This window comes from Macrotis lagotis, chromosome 6 (genome assembly GCF_037893015.1).
Source record: "Macrotis lagotis isolate mMagLag1 chromosome 6, bilby.v1.9.chrom.fasta, whole genome shotgun sequence".
NCBI classification, from domain to species: Eukaryota; Metazoa; Chordata; class Mammalia; order Peramelemorphia; family Peramelidae; genus Macrotis; species Macrotis lagotis.
Genome location: NC_133663.1, coordinates 59,049,715 through 59,068,644, shown reverse-complemented (window position 1 = coordinate 59,068,644; position 18,930 = coordinate 59,049,715). Strand labels below are relative to the sequence as shown.

The window sequence follows — 18,930 nt, the reverse complement described above, 5'->3', positions numbered from 1 at the left end:
TGTCTATCCAAGATCATGGTCATAATTCCCATAATTCCCATAATGATAAATCTTATCATTTGATAGCTAATATTTATATAGTGCTTTATGGTTTGAAAAGTTTTTACATAGAGCACTCCAATCAATCTTGGCAACATCGCAAAATGAGTCTACTTTGATGTATTCTGTCACAAGGACCACGAACAGCCACTCACTTGATCATATTTTCTCATCTTTCACTGAGACTGTAGAAGGTGAACAGTTTTCACCTGTGTAAATAATCTAATTAAATAAGGTACATTATAATTAGGACACAATGACAAAAAGATAAAGTTTAGTAAAAACACTGAAAAGGCTCCTTGGTATTTCACAAAATGTTACAAAAGTTGAAATACTTGGGGAAAAGAAAGGCTTTATGTATTTGCTGTTAGGAAAATTTTAAATCAATGCATACTGAAATAAACCTAGATCTATTAAAAATAAAATTTAATGGAGATAAATGTAAAGTCTTATGCTAGGTTTCAAAAACAACTTTATAAGAACAATCCAAATAATAAAAGTTGTTGTGGAATAACAAACCAAACAAAAAAGATATAAACCAGGCCAGTGAAAAAAAAAGTCCTTGACCTTTAGGCAGGTATCAGCAAAAAGTCAGATATATAAAATCATTTCTGATTTATCCTCATTATCAAGAGGCTCATCAGTAAAGGAATTACTTCATTTTATCTGACTCTAGAACCAATTTGTTTTTTAACAAATGAGGGTATTGTCTTAAGTTGGAAACATACTCGATATTTCCAATCATTTTAATGTCTGTAGTTGAGCCTATAAGAATGAATGCTATAAAATGGCTGTAGGTGATATAAAAGAGGAACTATTTTGCTAACCAAAGAACATTAAAAATTCTTACTTTTAATTTCTTGTTTAATTCAAGTTTGACTCTTCAATTGGTTCTAAAACACTGAACCTAATCAATTACTTGAACCCAATCAAGACTCAGGCAGCTCAAAACGGCACCTGCATAGAATTGGGACTGAGATCTCTTCATTCCATTCAATCCTTCTAGCTTATACATAAGTCAAATAACAAAAGTTGTTTTTTTGCCTTCATCAAACTCAAAGTCCAGAAAAGGGGAAAAAAGTTAGTATCCCTTAAACATTTAACATTCAACCCTTTAATAAACCAAAGGCATAAAAAACTGGGAGAGGGAGATCTCTTTTTCAATATTTAATGTTCTGTTGAGTGTCAGTCAAAAACGTTGTGTCAATTCCACAAAGAGAAGTGCCTAAGGTAATAGATCCGTGAAAAGGTTAGGTTTCTTGAGCTGAAGGAAAAATAACTGGCTTTATAGGAAAACAGTAGGTGCTGACTTGGTTCATTGATTTCTCTCTTAACTACTTGAGTTCTTAATGGAAGAGAACAGGAAAGCTTGCTTTTGTTCTCTATACTATTAAAAAGATGAGTCAAAACAGGTGAATAATGCAAGTCAGCTCAATTATGGGAGTCTATTTTTTATAAAAAAAAATAGTAAGAAGTCTTTCATAGCAGGTTTTTCAAAATTAATAGAGAGAATTTCTACAAACAGTAATCATATTCAGTGAGGTCTTCAAAAATATTTAAATTGATGTTTATAATTACAGGCTTATTCATTTCAGCCACTGTTGAACATGCAAAGAACTGGGATCTGCGATGATAAATCAGAGTATAACAGCCTGTGAGACACATGCCATTCAGTTGATTGAACATTCACACAGGCTTTGGCAGCATGATGGGCTATTCATTTATCTCTTTCCTCCATCACTTCATTCCTCTACAAAAGAGTAGTGCATGAGTTCCCATCTAGTCAATGGCTGGGCAGTGGCTTCTATTATGCTCTTCTCCCTAGTGATTTCAAGTTTTAAGGAAATAAAAAATAGCTCATCCCCACAAAAAAATTGGGGCCCCCTGATACAGAACTGTTACTGACTTCAGAGGGAGCCTGTTTTCTAAGGTAAGTCACTAAAGTATTAGAAAGTTCACCAGTGAAAATATAAAAATCTGAAATTAGGCCTCTTACTTTAAAGGTAGATTCATTGTCATTTCTTTGATCAGACAAAAAATTCCCAGGATGTTTTTATGTCTCCCAAACAAGAAAAGGACAAACTGCTTTGGGACTGCTTTGATGCCCCATTAGTATTCCTTTAAGAATTCCTGGTTTACTCGTATTTTGTTAAATAATCACTAACAGGTCAGTTAGTGCCCTTTAAGCAAAATAGTCTAATTACATTCTTTTAAAAGCTTTACACTGAAAGGTCTCAGGAAACATGAGATAAAGGTCTTTAGTATAGTGAGATGTTGTCCTAGCTATCATAATACACCTTCTGGAATTTTAATTTCGTTTAGCAAGCACTCACTTGTCCTGCTGCCATTCTCAAGACAACATGGGAAATGAAATATTTGCATGTGTGCACAGAGGAAAAAAATCTGTGAGAATGGAGACAGCTTAGAGAAGGGGGAAAGGAAAAAAAAAAAGATAAACAGCATCTAGTTTATTACGCATAGAAAGAGATTTCCAGAATTTACAAACACCCACATTGTTCATTCCAAGGAGAGATTTAGATTTGATGGGATCACCAATGTTTCTTTTTTTCTTCTTCTTTTTTTTTTACAATATATACAATGGAAGACTTTGATTTCTTTTTTGTCATATTATTTTTTTCTGTGCACTTGCCGAGTTCAAGCTGACAGTTGCTATAGAAAATTTGTCTTCAGTTTAGTTAACATGGCCTACTATTGTATTATGAGAGAAGTATAAAATTGTGATTTCATTGTAAGGAACTCAGATCAACATCAGGTTTATGTTACAAGAAATATGATCAGTAAATATAGCTGTACAATCGAGGGTCATCTGTGGACCTAGGAATAATATTATATTATTTTCTGAATTACAATCTTCAAACAAGAATAGTACCCTACTCTATTCTCATTAGCCTTGTTTTAAGCAGTTTCCCCACTCTGTTTACAACAGAACATAGTGTACCTCAGTTCCACATCCAAAAAAAAGATGTGCTGTAGGAAAAAAAGTTACATTTTAATTAAAAAAATTACATATAGAAATCAAAACCTATGTTAAATATTTAATACTCTCCGACCAACATCAACAGTTTGGTATGAAATAATTTACAATGATGATCTGTCATACAGGATTTTCAGCAGCAAATGAAATTTAGCATACTGTGTAAATTTGCTAATAGTAAACCCAGTCTCATATGATATAGTGGTGGGCACATCAGTTCCTTGTGGCCAGCTAAGTCCTTGCGGTTGCCGATGAAGCGATGGAGACTCCTTGTTCTGATGTCACAGTGCTTTTTTTTTGCTTGGCACAACAGAGAATGTGCAGTTCAGTCAACGGACTCCTGAGGTTTGTGTTAAGTAAACAAACTGAACTGGGTGCATCGTACCATCTACAGAGGAAGAGGATGTGAGGTCCTAGTTGTGAGACATGAAACACTTGGCGTCTGATACCCATGAGTTAAGAAGGATTTGCTGAGGTTGTGTAGGTCATCATTCTGCAAGTGAGAAAAAGAAAAAGAAAAGAAAGTTATGATCACAGGCGGTGTTCACAATAATGATTATTTTAGAACATGAAGGAGGCCTATATAATGAACAATCAAAGGTCCCAGATACAATAAACACTGTGCTGCATCTCTAAAGAAAGCCTGTGGATCTTGACTTTAACTAAAATGTCAGAATCCAAAACAATTCTAAACTAAAGCAAATATTCAAGAGGCGAACAGATCAAGATGTGTTTCAATATACCAGCTAATGAGAGGTTTTAACTACTAACTGAGGCAATGTGTATGGCTACTGGGTAAAAATGCAATCCTGCATTATTTGGGGGCGGGGGATGAAATAATGCCATAAATATAAGTCTATCCTTGAGGAACATGTGGTGGACACAAGTTTTTGTTAAGAATCAAGTGAGAAACACAAATATGTAGCACTGCTTAATAGAAGAATTTGGGAGTGGTAGGCAAATCAAGAAAAACTTTAACAACAAGAGCCAAGATGGAAGCTCATTCAAATTTAATTTTATGATACAGTTCGAAGAAGTATCATTTAATTTATTTTGTTTGGTTTAAAGAAAAAAATTTATTTTCAGTTCCAAATTTTTTCCCTTGCCCATCATTAAGAATACAAAAATACAATGAGATATCATGGGATTGGGGGTGGGGCTAGGTGGCTCAGTAGATACAGAGTTTGGGTCTGGAATCAGGAAGACCCGAGTTCAAATCTAACTTCAGATACTTATTGACTATGGAACCTTGGGCAAAGTCCTCAACCCTGTTTGCCTCAGTTTCCTCATCTGGAAAATGAGCTAGAGAAGGAAATGGCAAACCACTCCAGTATCTTTGCCAAGAAAATGCCAAATGGAATCATAAAAAGTCAGACATGACTAAAAAAAACTGAACAACAATAATAAATAGTGGGATTTTTTTTTATTTTGGGTTTTTTATTTTTTTTATTTTCAGTTCCAAATTCTCTCTCTCTCCCTCTTTTGCCCAATGAGAAGGAAAGAAATATGATGACATACCATAAGATTTGGATATGGAAAGGGATGTTTGAGCATATCTATTTTAGAGATGAGGAAACTGAGACTCCAGGAAGAAGCAATATGTTTAAGATCACAAAGTGGTAAAGTGTTAAAAACTTATGGTCTGTGATCTTTTCACTGTACTACAATATATGCAATTCTAGAAGGCAATATTTACCAAAAAAGTGTCATTCATTCCCCTTCATATAGAATTGTGGTGAGACAGATTCCTTTTATAACCTGAGTCCTCAAAAAAAAATACTCTTAATGAACTCTCATCAACCATCCCAAGTCTGCCACTAAGTCTATAAGGAGATGCTAAATCCCTACGTCAGGAAAAGAAGGCAATGAAGAAGTTAACAATACTGGCCCCAGCTCTTACCCTCCCTGCCTTTTGCTCCATATCTCCTTTCTGAAGGGGGGTTTTGCTAATATTTACACTCTGGCTTTCAGGTAAGTCCAAACTCATGAAACTAAGATTATAGGTTTATATATGAGAAGAGTTCTGTATATTTTAAAATATGAACTCTGCTACTAAAAGATAGGCAAACAGTCTATTTTTCCCCATTTGCAAATAAAGATTTGCCATAGAGACACCAAGGTAAAAACTTTAAAAAGGCCTCCCTGTCCTGTGCCCATTAATTGCCAAGAAACAGAATTTACTTTGTGTGGTCCTCAAGTGAAAGGGAAGCCTATCTTTGCAAATGATGTGTGGTATGCTGGGAAACTCCCTGGAGAATTATCTCACAGATCTCTTATTTACTCTCAACTTTCTCCTGAACCCCACTAGCAGCCGCCTGGAATGTCCCTCCCAGAATATCTCCATGCAGCTTACTTCACAGAACTTCGAAGCGAGGGGCCTAAAATTAGACAGTAATGCCATACTTTATTACAGGACTGGTGACAAACAAAGAAATTGCTTAATTTAAACAGGGAAAGAGTGAAGGGTGCATAGTTTGCTTTGCATTTCATATCTGGCTCTCTTCCAAAAGAGCTGAATGAATAGCTCTGCAGAGGAACAAACTGTACCCGGTGAGCTGTGGGAACACACGCTCCAACCTGCACTGGTTGTACGGGAGATGAGGTTGGGGGGCCATCAGGGAGAGGAGGGAATGCAGGGCTTCACTGGATGTGTTGAAATTCACTGCTTTAAATACACTCAAGCAATTTCTGGCACGTAAGCTAAAATCACGGGAGATAAGAGGCAATCTGCTGCTTGTTATGGGACTACTTACACCTGAAAACAGCAAACTGCTCAAAGTGGTCTAAGGCCAAGCATGTCCTAATGCTCACTGGGAGCCAATGAATGTCAATGCTAATCAATGTCTGGGTTCTCCTATAATATAAGTCAAAAGATTTAAGGAAATCAGGGTTGGTTGAGCTTCAACTACTTTAAAATGCATTCTCCATCTTAACACATACAATTAAATTTTTCACTGTGTGGGTAGGGGGTGTGCATATATGTACCTAAACACACATATGATGTGATATATATATATATATATATATATGTAAATGTAAACTCAATCATAAGCATTTTAGTGTCTACTGTAACCAAGCATTGAACTAAGTCATTACCTTCTTTTTTTTTATTTCTAAAATTTAAATCTTAATTTGATTTCATTAAATTTTTATTTCTATTCCCAGCCAAAAAAAAAAGTTACATCATGGGGAGCCCACATCCCTAACATGCATTCCTCTACCAGGGATCCTGTGCCCCATTCACATCCTTGTCCCAAAGCACCCCTGTAGTAGGGGGAGAAGTCTAGAGTTCTTTACTGTGTACCATCAATAAAGTCACCATATTCAGTCAAAAACAAAATTTCTATTTCTAGACAAGAAACCCACTCTCCCAGTGTAAATCTATACTACAACATGGAATTTTTGTAAGAATATACTCCCCAATGCTTTGACCTTTGCTGCTGTGGTTGAACCAAATCTTTAGTCTTCCAGGTGATTCCTTTAATTGGGATAACATATAGTTAATATTAGGTTTCTAGGATGTTTATTAATTTACTTTCTTCATGGGATAATATCTTATACATGTGGGTGTCTGTACATATACCTATTTATACACGCACACATACATGAATACATGCATGCACTATCAAAACCTAGAAAACAAGTCACCAGGTACTGTATGGATATGCCTTCAAAATTTCCATGATTTAAAAAATACAGAAAGTATTAACTACACTAATCTCACAAGCCCAGATCTTTGGGCATAGTAAAATACAAGACATTTCCTTAGAGAGAAAAAAAATCAGGACAATTTCCCTTCCACCATTACCATTCCTGGGATCAATTCTTGCAAGTCATATCATCCTGAGACAACTTGTGAGTAAAGTAACAAAACACCCTCAATAGTTACAAGGTTTTGGGTGGGAAATTATTCTGAGATATTGTCATGTCCCCAGAACTACTGCATACTGCAATGTATTATCAATTTATTAATACCATTAATTACTATTAATTTCATGAAAATAAAATGCTTCAATGGTCAAGAAAGGGTCAGTCTTTTTGAAATGGGTCATTGAAACTTATGTATTATTACATTACCACATATGGTAAAAATTCACATATTACTAGACCATAGTTACTGAAGCCATTTTTCCAATGATGAGGGGGGCAAGAGGGAAGAGAGGGGAAAAAAAGAAATCAAAACAAACAACTTTGATTATGGAAAATGCAAGTATTTTTGCAGGACAAAAATCAATTTAACTAGAATAAAATAAAGCTGTCAGCTGCAGTGAAAAAAAAATCCTCAGAAAATATGTCTGATCAAGATCTGCTACCCAAAATATATAGTAAACTGATACAAATAGATCCATTTCCCAATAGGTGTGAAAGAACGTTGACAATTTTCAAAAAATAAATAAAAACTATTGACAATTATATAAAAATGTTCTGAATCTCTAAAAGTATTAGAAATGGAAATTAAAATGATTAAGATTTCACCTCATATTAATCTTACTGGAAAAGATGAAAAATGAGGAAAATGCTACATGTTGGAAGGACTGTGGGAAACCAGTTGTATTAACATACTGCTGGTAGAGCAGTCTCAGTTTTCTGAGAAAAGTCACAAGAAAGAAGACTTATATGAACTATTATAAAGTAGAAAGTGTAAGTTTGAGAACAATAATCATGATAAAGTAAAGAAAAAATTCACTGAAGAAGTGTTCAACAAAGGAACTATTGAGAGGAAATTTAGTGCAACCTATATCTCCCTCTTCTTGGCAGAGTAGTTGACTATAGTATGGATTGAGACACTTGGTTTTAGACACAGTCAGTAATATCTTGGTTTCTTTTGAATACTGATCTGTTACAAGAGAGAGATTTCATTGTTGGCAGAGGACAGGAAGAAGTGTCCCTGAGAAATAATAAAGATATAAAAAAAAAATCAATAACTTTTTTTTATAAAAGTGTATACAACTTCTGCTACTTTTCAAGTTGCTTCATTGTATAGGATTATTTTTGTTATCATGAAAGCAGCCAATATGATGTATGGTTATAAAACTGGTACAATACGTACCACCAAAGTAATCCATTTATTGAAGGGTGTGTTTACAACCCCTGAAATCTACTCACAATTTGTTTATCGATGTGCAATACAGCGGCACACATCTGATGAGTCCACTAGGAGTAATTTCTATTTTACTGAAGACAGGTAAAGAGTGGTAAAGCTGGTCAGCAGATACCATTAACATTGCCAGAAATACCACATTTCCTAGTCTAACTACACTTAAAAATTATTGCACTAATTAGTTTTTTCAATGGAGCTTACTATCTAAAATCTCACATACAGCACAATGAAAAAAATAATTCTACGAATTAAATTCAACTATTTGAAATAAAACAATGACAATCCAAAAAAAAAAAAAGAGTTAAGTCACTGAATATGGCAAATATAAACAAAGCAGAATCTAAGAACAAGAAAGATAACTATCCCAAAATAGTGTTATTTGTACCCTTTCAGATAAAAATTTTGGAAAGGGAGCCAGGTGGTATCATCATAGTGTTCATAGAGGACCGGGTCTGGAGACAAGAAGACTCATCTTCCCAAGTTCAAATCTGGCTTCCAGTACTAGTTGTGAGATCTTGAGGACCTGAATCTAGAGGACCTAACTTTAAATCTGATCTCTACACTTAATAACTGTGTGATCCAGGGCACCTGTTTGCCTCAGTTTCCTCATTTGCAAAATGAACTGGAAAAGGACATGGCAAACCATTCCACTATCTCTGTCAAGAAAATCCCAAAGAGTGGAACATGACTGAAAACAACTGAATAGCAACAAAAATTAGTACAGACACATTGATAAAACTAAAATCAAAATTCCTAAATGTGGTTTGTTGGTTCATTTATTTAAAATCACAGAAGACCACACTCCCCAAAGAATTGAATTTTAGGGCTGCCCAAAAGACAATGAAGAGCTGAACATAGTCTGGATGAGTCTGTTTGTAGCAAGAGAAAGGGCTAAGCAATGGATAGCCCTGTCATTCCATTGGTATTCTTGCAATGTCAAGAGAAATTAAAAAATCCTTAACACATTGGGTGGACCCCCTTTGAGGAACTTAACTAAAAATGAGCTCAAGTACTACAGGATATATTCATATAAATGGGATCACAGATAAGGTGCTTTTAAGTGTTTAATTCATTTACTAGTGAGTCTAAGATCATGGGTTCTTTCCACATGTCCCCCAGTTAGCTAGGCTATTGCTATATGAACACAGATCATGATTAAATCCTTCTAGCCATCTTATAAATGCATATCACACAAAGAGACTGGGTGAGAGAATGAGGATAGAGTAACAAAAAAAAAAGCATGTAATGGTAAATCTGCAAGGTCATCTCCACATAAAGACAATAATACCTTTTTATCCACTCACAGTTCAATAATTTGAATTATCATTTCTTTCAGAATTTAAACCTGCTTTGACATTCTACATCTGACCATCTGTCCTTAAGCATTTTTTAATGATTCAATACCTTCAAACTACAATCCTGGGTTCCTATTCATAGACACAGTTTTTTGAAATGGGTAGTCCACAGCTGCTGCTTCTATTTCCATGCCAATTCCATTCCTGAACCACCACAATCTGGTTTCCATTTTCACCAGTCCACTGAAACTTTCTCAAGGGTCATGACTGACCGCCTCTTAGATAAATCCAATAGCTTCCTCTTCATCTTTTGTGATCTCCCCACTGCCCTAAGCACTTAACTCCTTAGTACTACTCAAATCATAATTCTTCCCACTACACAATCTGGATATATTTATTAATTAGAGGGGGAAGGAGAGGCAACTAGGGTTAAGTGACCTGCCCAGGGTCACACAGTTATTAAGTGTCTGAGATCAGATTTAAACTCAGGTCCTTGAGATTCCAGGGCCAGTGCTCTATCCACTGCACCACCGAGCTCCCCTCTTAACTTTATCTTCTCCAAATTGTGGAACCTAAAAGCTAGGAGAAATCTCAGAATCCATATTTGATCAAGCCTTATCACAACATTCTCAACAAGTAGTTATTTAGCCTACTAGAGGATCTAACATAAAGAAATCCATTTTTTTTTCCTTAAGAGATTTTTTTTCTTTCCATTTTCCAACCTGGAAATAGGATCTGAAGGGATAGGACTAGATGACCTCAACAGTCCCTAACTCATTCTAATTTTGGATTGCTCTAATGATTAGGAAGAGTTTTTCCTTACATTGCTGGCATGCAAGCTCCTTTGAGAGTAGTAGGGATTGTTCTATTCTTTCTATTTCCAGCACCCATGACAGTGCCTAGCATATTAGAAATGCTTCATAAATGCTTGTTGGTTGGCCTGGCTCTTTCCATCTTCTACTCATTGAATTTAGTTATGCCTTGGAAGAAGAACAAGACTAGGTCTTCTCCAACATGGCGGCCCTTCAAATTCTAGAAATTAGAGACTATTTCCCCCTGAGATTTTTGTTTTCTTCAAATTAAGCAATCCAAGTTCCTTCCACTGAGTAAGATTTATGAGGCAAGTTTCTCTAACCCTCCCACTCAGCCTGGTTACCCACTATTATTCATGGGAACATGTCTACTCTCCATCCTTCCCAAAATATGGTGCCCAGGACTGAACTCATCACTCATTCTCAATTATCCCATTATTGTCAAAAGAACCAAACTCCTTGCAGAACTTAAAATGATCTCACCCCTTAAGTCATATCATCAGGCATTTATTATCATCGAATTTTTCTCATCATTTAAGCACTACACATATCTGAAAATAAATAGTGGATCTTAAACCAACAGGGGAGGCAGGGAAAACTACTAATATGATTTGATATTTATAAAGTGTTTATGGTTAATACAAACTATACCAAATATGAGACACTAAGCTAAAACAATAAAATATCCAAAAAGAAGAATTTAAATGTTATCAGAAATAAAGGTACCATGCCCTCTTTCTCTATTCTTTCAGACCCAACCAACCTGGCCAAATTCATCTAAAATTATATTTCATAATGATAAAATAATTTTAAAGATAATAAAAGATCAAACTTTTTATGATGTATGCACATTTTAAAACCACGATAAAAACGTTGATTTCTAAATGTGCTTTAATCTCACAAATGTGCTCTCTTAAAGAACAAGAGCTAAAGGTATTATCTATAAACAAATATGCCTATGCATAAATATATGCATATGGAGAGAAAGAGAATACATAAAAGTATCTTTTGTTTTAAACAAGCTCTTTTGTGGTATTAAAAAAGGGGGAGATTATGCCTAGATTCAAGTGTTGGTAGTCTAGCTAATTATAAAAATTCATAACAAGAAAAGATGAGAAAATGAGTTTTGGAAGCTCTAACTATAAGATATGGGGCACATCATGCCAGGAAGGAATCCCTCAGCTCTTAGCAGGAGTGAAATTGGAAAGTGGTCCGTGGCAGTGGATGACAGAACACAAGTCCAGAAGCTGCATACAGCAAATGCTATATGAACTTCCATACTAACCCCTTCTTCTAATAAAAGTTTTCATTTGATTCTATTTCAAGTGAGAGAGAGTACTAATAACTAGGAGATATATGAAGAAACTTTGATGGAAACTAGAGATTCTTATAAGGTGCAGTTTAGTGAGGGGGGGGTTTAAAATGCATGGGAGAGAGTTGGAATGCTATATTTTATGCTAGAATAGTAATAGGGAGCCACTGAAAAATTTCAAAGTGGGATGGGGGAGGATAATATCTAAATTCCCCAAATATCAATTTGGTAACTGTGTGGAGGACAGATTGCACCAGAGTGAAGACTGCTGCAATAAAAATCCATTTTTGTAACTAAAGTCACTAGGGAAAATAGTATTCATTTTAGAATCTACTTAGATAAAACACAGTCATTAAAAATGAAGAATAATAGCTTAAATGTTTACCAAGCACAGACAAGTCCAATGAATAGAAAGGATGTATAAGATTCCCCCTCCCCTTTTATTTGAGCTGAGAGCCTTTTTAGATCTTTTCCCTAACATCCAATAAAAATAAAGAGAATCTGAGATTATGACTAATTTAAGCCCTAACTACAGTAAACAATTTGTGACATACTCGTTCCTTTTCTAAAACCATTCTTAAAATACAACTATTAAAAAACAGAAGCAAAAGAATAGGTATTCTTATGAAAAATGAAGTTGGAGCTGAGCTAGCTAGAAGCAGCTAAAGAGATTTGCCACTTGAAGCTGAAAGGGGGGGGGGAAGTCATTTCAGCAAATGAAAAGAAACTTAACACACTTGAATAGGCTAAAGTTGGGCTGTTACTTGGCGACTTGGTGTCTTTGATGGCAAAGGGTAACCTCCTAGCAGAGCCAAAAGCTTTAATGGGGCTGCTTAAATAACACTTTTGCCTGATCCAAGTCACATGGGAAGGGGCTGAAACATGGCAAGGAGGCTAGCCAACATTTCAGAGCATTCATTGCCAAGGAAGAAAATGCAAGGAAAGCTGCCAACAAGGAGAAGGCACTCTCTCTCCTGTCCTTTTGTCCCAAGGAAAGACCTTCTGGCAGGACTGGTGTCTTCTTCAGACCACCAAAGAAGAAAGGTAAATGTAAATGGCAAGGCAGGAGCCAACGTCCACGGACGACACCAAGCCATCTGTCAGCTCCCTGGAAGGTCCAAAGGAGAGAAAGGATGCTGGTATTGTTGACTTGCTCTTTTCTACTGAAAAGTTTTTTGTTGATTTAAAAAAAAGGTTCAGAGAGAATTTATTTTTAAAAGGTTAGATGTCCTGTAAAGAAACGGAAGGGGGGTAAAACCCACTGATTAACCAGTAATTAATGGTAGCTGGATTAAGTAGATACTAGCAGCCTACAGTCATTCAGTCTGACTGGTTCTCAATCTATCTATTGACACTGAGTCACTATTAACCAAAAAGATTTGCCAAATGGGGCAACTATGGGAGTAAAATACGGGTGAGAAATAAAAGGAAGGCAAGAAGGGAATCAAACCAATCAAAAAACCAGTAATTATTAAGCATCTGCTATTTCAGGGATTCCAGGAAAACAAGGACAATGGACAATGAATGAAACAATCCTCACTTACACAGGGCAGGAGACAAATTCTACAGGGAGGGGACAAATATAAACATTTTACACACACATATTCAAATATATATAAAATAACTATCCAGCATAGTTAGGAAGGAGGGTCCTAGCTATTAGGGATGTCAGGAAGGGCTTCATGTAGAACATTGGAGTGGGGGTTGCAGTGCTGAGGGTGTTCCTAGTAAAGGGTGAAGAATGGACAGCAATTTGGATTTGGGGTGGCCTGTTCCTATTCCTCCACACCAAAGGACATTGGTCTGGGAGTCAGGAGACTAGGAGCCTTGTCTTAACTCAATCACCAGTTATGTTGCCTCTAGCAAGTCACTTTACCCCTGTGGGGATAAATTTTCTCATCTTCAAATTGGAAAACAGTTTGAAAGCTTAGTTCAATTCGACAAGCATTTCTTAGATACCTACTGTCTTAGGAAACTATAAGTGTCTTGAGGGCAGGGACTGTTTGGTCTTTGTTTTTAAATTCACAGTGACCTTACAGATGTTTTAATATAGATGTGCTGATTTGAACTGGGTAGGATTCAGCAAACAATTTCTCATATTCTTGCCAAATCTAACATTCTATGACAAAAAGTTGATACCCCAAATGTCTCCCAATTCTGGGAACACATAATTTCCCTCAAATGTGGATGAAATGAAGGTGAAGGATAAATGTGTATATGTTTGTAGGTGTACACATACACACACACACATAAAATTCAAGTGCAAATACTAAAAAGATAATTTTCATTTATAATTTTAATTTAAATAATTTAAAATGATATATATGTTGTGTAAAATTAGACACACCTTTTGTTTACTTTCATGTGTGTTGCAGAATTGGAAGAGATATTTTATATATACAGCCATACACATATATAAACACATGCAAGTTGGCTGTATATATGTAAATATTTTTATTATTTATATATTAAATATACACAATATACCCATTTTCTTGTTATCGTTCTTCAGTCATGTCCCACTCTTCATGATTCCATGGCTCACATAACATACCAGTCTCTTCTGTCTTCCTCTCTCTCACCAAGTCTGCTCAAATTCACATCCATTGCTTCCATGACACTAACTATCCAAACACACATACACACAAATATATCCATATATATGTATATGTGTATATATATATATATATATAAAGAAACACATACTATATGTGTATAACATTCACTATTGTTTTCATATGGAGATGCACACATGGAAGAATGTAATGTTTTCAATTTAATAGGTACAACCAAAATCTATTATATAGCATTATCCAATTCATTTGCAAATCAAGAAGACATCATTCTTCTTAAGTCACTGGTTCTCGTGGAGAATGAAGGCTGAACATTCAGTAGTAACTGAACGCTGGAATATTAAACTGAAAGGCTCTTAAAGAATATCTAGTATATCCCTTCGTCTTCACTCAGATTACAGTCACGGTAATAACAACAACAACAATAATAATGACGCAACACTGGCAACATCATCGAGCCTGTGCTTTAAGATTTATAAAGTATTTTATACAAATTATCTCCTCTGCTTGGTCCAGAGTCAAAACTAGAATTCTGATTTGCTAACTTCTTGGTCTACTCGGAGGTCCATACAATGCCCCACAGGTAAGTTATAACCTCTTGACCTGAGGTAACAACGCAAATGGTCCTTAGGGGTACACAGAGTATTTTCTACTACCTCTCATGCTGCCCCATCTTCCTCCCCTCCAAGGCCTGAGCTTCATGTTACACGTTTCTTAATTTTCACAAATGCACCCCATCCAACACAAACGTCTTAATTCTGATGCAGTGCCACACTGAGATTCAAAGTACAACCTCAAGGATAAGGTATAGAACGTGGACAACAGAATTCTCCATGCACGTGTCCCTTTTCTGATCTGGCCCACAAGGATCGATGAAGTTTACTTTCTTCCTTTGATAACAAATGGAGGTTTCTAGTAGTTGGCCTCTCACTGGAGCCCTCTCATAAATGATTTCAAGGAAAAAAGTGCTTCTTTATGCATCTAAGTCATCGTCTGGATACTCCATTGTTTCTTATCAACAATTCTTGGTGTTTCCTTAACAACACACAAAAACAGTTCACAAGACAAGTGTTTGAATAGGGGGTGCTAGGACTGCAGTGAGCTGAGGTAAGGATCATTAACATCACTGACATCACTATTGGCATCTGGAGAAAAGGGGAAACCTGTGTTTAATCTATTTCCTACTCACCACAAACTTTAGCTGGAGTCCCCTAAAATATGGTTTGTGGTTGACTTTATGGAAGAATTGGGTAATGCAAGAAAAATGTATTGAGCCCAATAAGTATCTTTAAAAGTTACTACAAGGTACCTTTGACAAGTGGTCTCTGTTTGACATCTGTTCCGGGATCCACATAGATAAGACTCATGTTGGGTCCAACTGGCAGAGTTTTCCTTTCCACAGGGCTTTGATTATTAGAAAAGCCAGTTTACAGATCCTAGTATTTTTGAGGCTTACTACAAGACTTTCCTCATTGTACATACTTAATTTACATCTCCTGGAAAACATAACTTTTAAAACCACAAGCTAAAGGTTTCAACCTTCATCTTCATTCCAGTCTTAAGGAGGAGGGGAGAAATAAAGGGGGATATCAAGGGAGAAATGTTGGAGGGAATATATGAGCCAGGGTTCTTGATGTTAAATAAATTATCCTAAAGATCAGGGTCGTCTAGACAATGAAAGAATGCTATCTCAAGCCAACTGAAATTTGTTTTAAAATGCATAGGGGGAACATAATTCAAAAATGCATGCATCCTAAAAATTCTAATTTTTTTCTTCTGAAACTATTTTAGATAAAGTACAAATGAGATTTATTAGCTGTGGGAAAAACACAACTGGACTACCTTAAGAAGAAGTCTGTAAAAACAATTTTCACTTTACCAATCCCTCCGTATCACTAAGGCCCAAGGGGGTGGGACCTGTCTAATTGGGTCAAGTTAATGATAAGCTATAATTTGGGGTACAGTGAAGTAGTTAACTATAAACTTACACTGCTTTTGTATTTTTACTGCTACAATTTTTAAAGTTGCTTTTAAAAAAATTATATAAAGTAATTGAGGAAGTTCAGCAACAACCAAAAAAAAAAAAAAAAAGACAAACAAAAACCCACAATGAAAATGCAAACAGAGTGATTTAATGGGACACCAAAATAGATCTGAGCCAAATCCAGTTCCATTCAAACCTTTGGAAAAACGCAAATTTCCAAACCACAACAAGACAACTTGTACCAGCTCTTCCCCAGTCTCTTTCTCCTCAGAGAATCACAGTAAGAAATATCTTATCTTGTGTTCTTATGGTACTTAAAAAATGATCAAAGAGAGAAGGGGAAAAAAAAAAACACCAGAAGCCAAAACAACTGAAAAAGGATCCACTAGCAGGAAACAACTCAACTGTAAGGGGGAACCTAGAAATCTGGGGGAACCTTAAAGGACGAAAGAGGAAATTCTTTTCAAAAGACAAGCAGACGAATATTACATACCCCAAAGAAAAGGCAATTACAAGTTAAGATCTAAAAGAATTGTACCATAGTACAATTTCATATTAAAAAGTTGCATACCCACAAAGGGAATATCATGAGGTGATATGTTAAATATTACGACAGATAGCATTAGTCTAGCTTGTAGGGACTTTAAAATTAATGCTTTCCACAGAAAACCTTTGAAAGACCACTTCTATCGTTTTCAAAGAAGAAATAAAAAACGTGAGGCCCTGCCCTTTGCAGTCTATCACTGACGTCATAACTCGGCAAAGAATGAAAGAATTCCCAAAGATTTCTTATGAATAGGCTTAAATGAATGTTCAGTGAGTTACTCATGCACTATTTCCAGGTTCCCAAGCAGAGCTAATAATATTTTGGGAGGAATTGGGTGTTTTGGGTGGGCTTTTTTTCAAATTCTCAAACGAAGAAACTGCACCAGAGGGGTAACATAGCCAAAGCTTGTATGACTAACTTTGTGAAAGACTGAAATTGCTGCCAGATGCAAGTCTAATTGTTCTCAGCTGGGGGAGTTCAAATGAAATCTGAAAGATGGACTGAAATCATTGATAATGTACTTATTGTTTACCCTCTAAGTCCTTTTGAGCAGACAAGGTCTAGAAATTTCAAGGTCCTTCCAAACTTTTTTTTTGAACTCCAGTCAGGAGGGAAAAGTCTCCCAATTTGTATCACTCCTTAACCTATGATTTGGTCCATACAAAAGTTCCTAGTTCTTCTCCAAGACTTATTTCCATTAGACTCCTGGAGATCCTTTTCCTCTACTAGCTGATGTCTAAGCTTTTCTTCTTTTATCTGAGAAACGGCATTCACTCAAAGGTCCCCTAATATCATTCTGAATTAAGCACTATCCTGCTTTTCTGGTGCTAAGTAGGTTGCCTGGCAGAACTTGAGGTACTCTGAGGACATCATCCTGGCTGCTGATGCCAAATGAGGCCATTTCCTTCTCTAGAATTTTCTCTTAAAGGAATATTTAGAAATGACCCTGAGATGATCCCAACCTGACTGGAATCACCTAAGGCATTTCTAGACCTCTAAGGTATACCACCCATGAGGTGTCCTTACATCCACCGACCAAAGTTGGCTGAGTTAAATTCACTGTTCCTATTAGGAGGATCTGTGATTTGCCAGACCTCTTTAACAACCGTTTCTAATCGTGGTGGAAATACAACTTGCTGAAAATAGCAATATCACTGAACTGGACAGATAAGAGTAATAATGATGACAATGATGCTTATAGAGCTTTCAGATTTATAAGGTGCCTTAAATAGGTTATCTCATTTGGACTTCACCTCGTAGCATCACCTTCCTGAGGTCACTGACCTCTTTGAGAATGAAGGGCAAACAGCAAGAAGGTGGGGTGCTACCGGTTTGTAAACTTATTTCACAGATAAGAAAACTGAGAAACAGATGAGAAATAACTCGTAGGACTTCCCCATGGACATACAACAGGTAAGTGTCAGAGATGAGGGAAGGTCAAATGAGGTCAATGACGCTTTTTCAGCAGGTTACTCCCAGCGTGATCGGTCATGAAGACTCTCATTCTAACGCACAGAGAGGCTGAAACTTGATCTGTACATTGTGGGAACTGAAAATTTTTTTCTAAATTAGAGAAATCTTAATGGGCTAACACAGAAAAATTAAAGGAGGGAGCACTCCCCTTAATATAAGAGATCTTAGGCTTATGTTTATATATTCATATGGAAATATGAGTGTACATAGAGATAATGACATATATATATATACAAACTTGTATGTATATATGTGTGTGTGTGTGTATACAAATATATATTTAATAGGCATAGGATAAAAAGGATGGGAAGAAGAGGAAAAAGCAAAAGGAAGAAAAAGGGAGGTAGGAAAAGGGAAGAGAGAGAAATCTATATACTTAGAAAGGTACCTAATTAAGGGAATTTGAAGATTCATAGTAGACTATGAGGGGAGAAAGAAGCTAGCTTGGCTTTATATTATTATCCTATTTAATATGATAAGTAATTTGATTATTTTTGCATTTTTGTTACGCTTTCTCCCTTTTTGTTCACACTGAAGGTAAGGAAAATAGAGTGTAAAGAAGGAATAGGTTGCCAAAAAATGGAAAAAAGAAAAAAAGGGAGTCATCAAAGCAGTTTTTAATGCATCAAAGAGAACAGAAAACAAGCAAGTAGGGTAGCTATGAAAGTTAAATGTTGACATTTACTTAAAATGAAAAGTTAGCTTGCTATAAGGAAGACTCAAGTTTTCAAATATAATCCTTTTTCTGTTCTATTTTGTACTTCAAAATATTGATTTGATTCGAGTATTTTTTAAACTA

General features: G+C 35.9%; 1 protein-coding gene across 1 annotated transcript in view; it reads right to left on the bottom strand.

Moving 5' to 3' along the window:
- Positions 1 to 1,496: 1,496 nt before the first annotated feature.
- IRS1 (insulin receptor substrate 1) overlaps positions 1,497 to 18,930 on the bottom strand; it is a 76,080-nt gene continuing 58,646 nt past the window's right edge. Inside the window, exon 2 of the mRNA XM_074191258.1 lies at positions 1,497 to 3,527. The gene's annotated coding sequence lies outside the window, so the exon portion shown is untranslated. The remainder of the gene's footprint in view (positions 3,528 to 18,930) is intronic.